Below are 8986 nucleotides of genomic sequence, written 5' to 3'. Positions count from 1 at the left end.
TGGGCGCTAAGAACTTGTGGGTTCTGTAATGAACAATGATCTCAAGGATCCCACAAGAATGATGTTCTTTCCCTATCACTACTGGAATCAGCTTCTTTGTCGTCCGCCATGGCGGACGGCAAACCGTCCGGCTGAACACATGCCAGCAAAGGCCTTCTTTGCCATCCGCTTCGTAGAAACGAACAGCAAAGGATTGTGCCATCAGCCATCCGAGGCCAGCAGACGGCAACGACGACGGACGGCAGCAGTGCGAGGTGAGAGTCGTTAGGGGTTAACGGTGTTCTTTGCCATCCGCCAGCGGACGGCAAAGAGGCAAAGCTCTTTGTCGTCCGCTGACGGACGTCAAAGATCTTAGCTAGGGCAGCACTGGCATGCTGCCACGTGGCTAGCTATGCCGTCGGCCAGCAGACGGCATAGATGGCCCTGTTTGCCAGGCCTATTTGGTCACTTTGTCGTCCGCTTGCAGACGGCAAAATGACCAAATAGGCAGCCAGTGTTGCCAGTTTGCACAGGTGACTGCCACATGTCCTCTTTGTCGTTTGCTAGCGGACGGCAAAGCTCTTTGTCATCCGCTGGCAGACGGCAAAGATCCTGTATAGCCCTTGTTTTTTCTTAAATTCATTCAATTTCACAGAATTTCACATATATATATACACATATGAAAATACTTTCGACAAGCATACCAACACATATACATACCAAATCATATCCCTGCCATATGGATATGATCATCCAACACATATACATAGCAAATCAAAAGTCCAGATGCAACATATATAGCTAGCCAACATATCCAGCAACAAGCATACAATGGTTTCATCCATACATGCATATATAGGTAGCAAGTTTCACATTGTTCATCATACAAAATCAAAACAAAAAGGAAGCATAAAGAGAGGATTAGACTCCATCGACGCAAGCTTCCTCATCTAGGGAAAGAAGAAAGTTAGAAGAAGAAAGTAAGAAGAAGAAGAAGAAGAAGAAGAAGAAGAGAAGAAGAAGAAGAAGATTTTTTCTTCTCTTTCTTTTTCTCCTCTCCTCTTCTTTATCTTCTTCTTCTTCTAACTAAGGTAAGTAAAAATGTCATTTTATTGCTAAGCTAGGTAAAAATACTAAGTGTAGGTCATTTTAGAGCTAAGCTAGGTAAATAGGTCATTTTGGATCTTAGTAAGGATATTATGTCATTTTCGAGGAAAATACGCTAAGTCTATATCATTTTGGAGGTAACAAAGATTATCATGCCATTTTTTACCTAAGTATGCTAAGTATGTCATAAATGAACTGAATAAGCAAGTATAGCTCATTTTTTTATGTAACTTAGGTAATTATGCCATTTAGGAAGAAAATAAGCTAAGTATCCATTTGTAAAGCAAAACATTAGAGAAAACTTACCCTCATCACAACAAATATGATGAAGATCGTTACTAAGATAACAATTGATCCAACGGCGTAATGATACCAAGCCTCATTATCAATGGCATATTTTCTAATCTTCTTAAGCTTCAGGCGCATTGCATCCATCTTCAAGCGCATTGCATTCATCTTCATCTTGTGATCATCGATGACATCGGCAACATACAACTCCAATGTCATCTTATCTTCTTCAATTATTTTAATTTCTTGTTTCAAATACTCGTTTTCTTTTTCAACTAAATTTAACTTCTTGACAAGAGGGTCGGTTTCAAATTCGGGTTCACATACCTCCTAGATTAAAATATCTCTATGTCAACTTGATGGCCATAATTGTCATAAATGCGAAATGCAACAAATAGTTATGAAAAAGAATTTACCACATCCGAATCATAAAGCGGGCGAGGGCCGACAGGGACGGAAATGACCATGGCACTATGTATAAGAAACAATCATACAAAGTAAGAAAATTATACATACCACCTATATAAATCATACAAAGTACAACATAAAAATTTGAATACCTAAGAATCACTATCGGTAATGACGTGTTCATCATCATGATTAATAAATGCATCATCATCATCACTATCGGTAATGACGTGCTCATCATCATCATTAATAAATGCATCATCATGTGGAAGGCCACCTTTACGTAATCGTTCAAGCATTGACAGGTCAGCTGCAGCAGTAACTTCTTCTTCTTCCGGCTCTTCTTGTTCCGGCTCAGGGTCAGATTCACTATCGTTGTCTACTTCAATGTTCTGGGGTGGAGTAGAGCGTTTCTTGAAACATTTTTTTTACAAGACGTGTTTCTTGGAAGAATTCTCCTTCATCATATGTGTCTTGGTTAATGTGACATTCATAATCCTCTTCATTGGGGGGAGGTGGTCTAACACGTGGCGGCACTTCATAAACGACATCCCAACCACTGAGATTTGGATCACTTTGACAGGCCCACGGTAGATACAAAACTTGGGTTGCCTGTTGAGCCGTAATATAGACATCGGGAACATCCAAATGGGTGCTTTGTTTGATTTCGACTAGCCCTATATGTTCATGGGTCCTTCTAGTCTCCCTGGGCTGGAACCAATAACATCTGAAGAGTACGACGTTTCGTGGGTTATCACCATAGAATTGAAGTTCATAAATTGCTTCAACTCTTCCATAATACTCGACACCTCCTTCGCCGATAGCAGAGACACAACAATTTGTAGACTTTCGGTCGGCCATAGATAGCTCTTTGCCATAGGTACGAAGGTGATACCCGTTGATGTCATAAGAGTCAAATGAATGGACCTTGTAGTCAAAACCATTAGCTACTTATCTCAATTCGGCATCCATAATCTCTAAATTAGCCTACAAGTTTAATAAGAAAGGATTGTTGCATTAGTCGCAAATTAGCCAAAGAAATGAAAGGGTCTAATGGAAATTACTGTTTTTTTTGAACCAAGAGATGAAACCGGGATATTCGCCTCCTTGCTTTGCCAGAAGCTCATACTCTTCGACAGAATCCTTTTGGATCACCGTTCCAAACGAGAATATGGCGACGTATCGACTGCATCAAATATCCAGGAATAAGATTAATTCAAAGAAATTAGAAGTTGCGAAACAATGTAACGAGATCGTACTCGATGTACGGCCGCACTTCTATTAGGTTGTTAAAGAGATACAGCAAAATGGTCCGCCATTCTTCAACATCCAACGATACTGATTTCCAAGCACTGGATGGTGTGAGATTCCCTTTGAATAGGATGAGGTTGGATTGACCCTTTGTAGGCTCGTTAGCATTGTACTGAGGCTTCAAATTATGCAAATGACGTTTTTTTGGCTTCGTAGTGTGCTGTCACGAAGTTTGACACCTCCTCAGTGATGAATGCCTCGGCCATCGACGCTTCTATTTTACGTTTATTTTTACATTTTGCTCGAAGCATCTTCTGCATCCTCTTAGTTGAGTAGCACCAACGATTTTGCACGGGCCCCCCCAATCGTGCCTTGGTCGGGAGATGCAAAATCAAGTGTTGCATTGGATTAAAGAAGCTTGGCGGAAAGATCATCTCTAACTTGCAGATCAACTCCGGCGCCAACTGTTCCATTTCTTCTAGGAGGCCAGGCGATAGTTCTTTCGCACAAAGAACATGGAAGAAATAGCTCAGCTCTGCCAATACTAGCCATTCATCCTCAGGGATGAAGCCATGCAACATCACCGGCATTATCCCCTCTATCCATATGTGTCAATCATGACTTTTTAGACCAAATATTTTCAATTTATCAAGACTCGCTCCCCTCTTTAGATTTGCTGCATACCCATCGGGGAACATCAACCGCATTTTCACCCACAAAATAATTTCCTTCATAGCTGGCCTTCCAAGATTGAACCATGCATTTGCCTTCTTCTAGTTCCGCTTTCCTTTCGGTTCTTGCATGTTTTGTAACGATCTATCACAGAGCTCCTCTAGATCGTCTCTAGCCTTAGTATTATCCTTTGATTTCCCCTCTATGCCGAACAATGTACCAAAAATGGCTTCGGCGATATTCTTTTCAGTGTGCATCACGTCGATGTTGTGTGGGCAAAGGAGGTCTTTGAAGTAAGGCAGATCCCAGAAGCATGTCTTGTGAGTCCATGTGTGTTCCTTATTATACCCCTTGAAATACCCTGGACGCTCTGGATCTGGCTCGAGAGTGTTTATCTGATCTAGGGTATGTTGGCCTGTCAACGCAGGTGGTGCAGAGTGTTTGACAACTCTACCTTTCATGAAGTTCTTCTTGTCTTTCCTGAACTTATGGCAAGGATCTAGAAACTGTCTATGCAAGTCGAAGCAACTATATTTGCGCCCCGCCGTCAGCCAACGAAACTCAAGATCTCCCTTGCATGTGGGGCACGGGAACCTTCCATGCACACTCCAGCCAACGAATAGCGCATACGCCGGCAAGTCATGCGTCGAGTATATGTACCAGGCACACATTATGAAGTTTTGTTTGTTGAAGGCGTCGTATGTCTTGAACCCATTATCCCAAGCTTCTTGCAATTCGTCCTTAAGCGGCTGCATGTACACATTCATATTCTTCCCGGGATAGTTGGGTCCTGGAATTATCAACGTCAGGAAAATGTTCTTTCTTTGCATAATCCGCCCGGGGGGGGGGGGGGAGATTGAGTGGAATGACAAACACGGGCCAACAGCTGTATGGGGCTGCCATTTGACCAAACACACTGAACCCATTTGTGCTGACGGTGACTCGAGGATGCCTTGGATCTACTATTTTTTCCTTATGTAATGCATCGAAGTGCTTCCACGCTTCACCATCCAATGTGTGCACCATCATCACATTCCCATCTGCATCTAGTTCGGTTCTTTTGCCCGTTTTGTGCCATGTCATCTGTCTGGCCGTCTTTTTGACCATGAAAAGACGTTGAAGTCTTGGTATGATAGGCATATACCGAAGAACATTAATGGGTATTTTGGTCTGCGTCTTCTCACCCATACCATTGTCTACCACAACATACCTGGAAGAATTGCAAATGGGACAATAGTTCAAGTCCTCACACAGAAGCCTAAATAAGACACATCCTTTCTCACAGGCATGTATCTTCTCATAGGGCATCTTAAGAGCATGGAGGATTTTGTCTGACTGGTACAGGTTTGGAGGTAGCACATGGCCTTTGGGTAGAAATCTTCCAAAAACTGTCATCATCGCGTCGTAGCATTCTCTGCCCAAGTTGAATTGAGCCTTCAAAGCCATTATTTGTGAGATGGCATCCAGCTAACAAAGCTCAGTGTGCTCGTGGATAGGACGTTTTGAGGACTCCAACATTTCAGGAAAGGCCTTTGCAAATTCCTCCATCTCCTCGTCCGAGTCTCGAGCATCGTCAAAGTCTTGCACCATGTCTGCGGTCCCGGTACCATGCTCGTCAGTGCGACGTTGAACCACCTCGGCTCTGGCACATTGGGCAGAGTCACCATGCAATGTCCAGACCGTGTAACCAGGCGTAAAACCAAACTTCTGCAGGTGTTTACTCATTTGAAGCTCGTTCCTCTGATTATAGTTGTCGCACCGGACACAGGGGCACCAGCTAAAATTCTGGCCATTTGCAAATGCGGCTCTCACAAACCCCTTAGTTAGACACACAATCACTCATATTGACTTCCTACTGGACACACAACAAATATATACATAATTAGGCAAACCATATCCATCAGTTAATGGAGTTTGTTAGTTTTATTACGTCCATGCAACCTACACGCTAATAGGCAAGGATAGGTCCTAATCCCACCGGAGTATGTGTAGATCGGGTTCGTTTTCCCATGCTCTGCTCCGGATCCGACGTAAAATTTCGGCAGCACCTCCCCGCTGTTCTCCTGATACACATCTCGGCAATAAGCAGAGAGGATGTGTACCCAGAGAACAACAGGGAGGCACTGACGAAATTCTGCATCGGATCCGGAGCTGAGCATATGGGAAAATGAACCCAATCTACACATACTCGGGCTGTCCATGGATAACGTTGGACAATTCGAAAGAATCACGATTATAAATATGCAAATGCATGCATATTTATATATGTAACCCTTTCGAACGGGAGACGCATAGTGGTTACGCATACTGATGATTGACACCTATAGCTAGCAAGTTTCATCGGCATGAAGACCGGAATAGAGCAAATGAAGGGGGGAGGAGGAGATGTCATTTGTGCTCACCAACGAACCTAGGGGCATAGCTTGTCGAACACTAGACCCTCGCAACGACGAAATAACTGCATATTTAAATCGAAAGATGAGTAACATAACAAGTATTCGACACCGACGGCCACATGTACCTCGCACTGACAATACTTGCTATTTATGCTACTATCGACACCGAGGAACCCTCTAACCCGCTCGTCCCTGGGTAAACTAAATAGCAACTACCATGGGTGCAAGGTACATGAGGCCGTCAGCGTTGAACACTGCATCCACATCCCACAAGTGAAGCCGGCGCCCGGCGTCCCACAACAATAGTTCTGGTGGCCGATGACGGTCGAACATCTTGGCGAATTTGTCTGGTAGCCTCTGCGATGAGGATTAAAGCCAAGTCTTGAAATTTTCAAACAACCAAACCGACTTGAGTTAGTTTGGGTGTTTCAAGTTTCAACACTTAGCTTTCAATCGTCATCTCTGAGGCTGCCAAACAAATTTGCAATGGTGTTCGACCGCCATCGACGCCGAGAACTGTTGCTCCTGGACGCAGGACACCTGTGTCACTTGTGGGACGTGGATGTAGTATTCGACACCAACGGCCACATGTACCTTGCACTGACGATACTTACTATTTATGGTACCATCGACACCGAGGAACCATAAATAGCAAGTATCATCGGTGCAAGATACATGTGGCGCTCGGCGTTGAACACTAGATCCACATCCCACAAGTGAAGCCGGCGCCCGGTGTCTCGCAACAATAGTTCTGGTGGCCGATGACGGTCGAAGACCATCGCGAATTTGTGTGGCAGCCTCTGCGATGAGGATTAAAGCCAAGTTTTGAAATTTCAAACAACCAAACCGACTTGAGTCAGTTTGGGTGTTTAAAGTTTAAACACTTGCCTTTTAATCGTCATCGCAGAGGCTGCCAGACAAATTTGCGATGGTGTTCGACCGCCATCAACACCGAGAACAGTTGCTTTGGGACGCCGCACGCCGGCGTCACTTGTGGGACGTGGATGTAGTGTTCGACACTGACGACCACATGTATCTCGCACCGATGATACTTGCTATTTAGGGTTACATCGACACCGAGGAACCCGCTAATTAACCCGCTCGTCCCCGGGCGCCCTCTTTTTTCCTTTTCTTCTTCTCTTCTTCTTCTCTTCTTCTTCTCCTCCTCTCCTCTTTCTTCTTCTTCTTCTTCTTCTTCTTCTTCTTCTTCTTCTTCTTCTTCTTCTTCTTCTTCTTCTTCTTCTTCTTCTTCTTCTTCTTCTTCTTCTTCTTCCTCCTCCTCCTCTTCTTCCCTCCTCCTCCTCCTTCTACTCCTCTTCTTCTTCTAAATTAAAACTAAAACTAATCTAAAATAAACTAAAACTAAAACTAAAACTAAACTGCAAATAAAAGTAAAACTAAAATTAAAACTAAAACTAAAATAGAAACTAAAACTGAAAGAAACTAAAAAAAATTAAACTAAAAAAAGGGGGGACGAACAAACTTGCAGGTGATCGTCGGTGGAGGACGAGGTCGGCCGGTGGGGCGGGGCAGCGCAGGGCCGCGGGGACGAGGGCGGCAGCGGGGCGGGGCGGCGCAAGGCCACGGGGAGGGGTCCGGCACCGGGGCGGCCTGGCGCTGATCTCTCCGGCGGTGGGGAGCGGCGGGGCGGCGGGGCGACGGTGTGCGACGGGGTTCCTCTTCGCAGGGGGGGAGGGCTGGACGGCGGTGGGTGCTGGGTCCGGGGGGCGGTGCCGGCCGGCAGCAGCAGCAGCGAGGGAGGAGAGAGGCGGGCGCATGGGAGGGAGACCGAGAAAGAGAGAGGGGGGAGACGGCTTGGCCCGTTAAGTGGGCCTTCTTTGCCGTCGGCTAGCAGACGGCAAAGAGGGCGGCCGTTTAGGGCTGGCGTACGTCTCCACTTTGCCGTCCGCTAGCGAACGGCAAAGAACCTGACCTAGCCACGCTGTGCCCTATGGGGCCCACCTGGCCCTTTGTCGTCTGCCTTCTAGCTCTTTGCCGTCAGCTGGCTGACGAAAAAGAAACGGCTGATGGCAAACAGCCTTTTTTCCATCTGCCCTTTCTTTGTCGCCCGCTTTGTGGAAGCGAACGGCAAAGAGGCTCTTTGCCGTCAGCTAGCGGACAACAAAGAGATGGCAGACGGCAAATTGCCAGATTCCAGTAGTGTATGTTGTGATTGCTTATAATATTTATGTCTTAGTCAAAGAAATGGCAAGCCATTGGCCCAGTATGAAAGAAAATATGGGTCAAAGCTCAGTTGAAAAGGGCAACAATATATAACTTCGGCTTACAAAAGGTACAAAAGGATGAGGATTATTTGTTGATCAGGTTTAAACAAAACCCAGATTAAACAGGGCAATAACATCTAACTCAACCAAAGTTTTCGGCAGTCGCAATCAAATGGATCAGTCTGATCCATAAAATCAAGATCTCGGTACAAAAGATCTACTGGTCCATGATGACGACAAGTTGTTGTAAATAGAAGCTGAGCACGTTTAGAAGCCATTTTCTCCACCTGAAACTTCCTTTTATGTTGTTCAACATGTCCAGCTATGAGAAATTTCTTGTCAAAAGACTTAATGCTCACGGACGATAGTGCCCTCGCATTCAACATGAAGAGTGTGACAAAGCTAGTGTTTGCACAGTTGGATGTATATCCTTCCACCGTTATTGTCTTCAAATGAATGTCATGAGATCTGAGAAAATCCTTGTGTTTCCTCTGCCATCGATTGGTTAGACCTTTTTCTCGAAGTCCTAGTACCTAAATAGACATGAAGATTGAAAACAGTTAATGTCTAAAATAGAGTATGTCGAAGGAGCGATAGTTGAATGGTTAATTCTAGTACATTATATATGGGCTTTCAATGTGTGTGAAATCATCACCTCTA

Source organism: Triticum aestivum, chromosome 3B, assembly GCF_018294505.1.
Source record: "Triticum aestivum cultivar Chinese Spring chromosome 3B, IWGSC CS RefSeq v2.1, whole genome shotgun sequence".
Lineage (NCBI taxonomy): Eukaryota > Viridiplantae > Streptophyta > Magnoliopsida > Poales > Poaceae > Triticum > Triticum aestivum.
The sequence above is the reverse complement of the archived record's forward strand: the minus strand, read 5'-3'. Positions refer to the sequence as shown.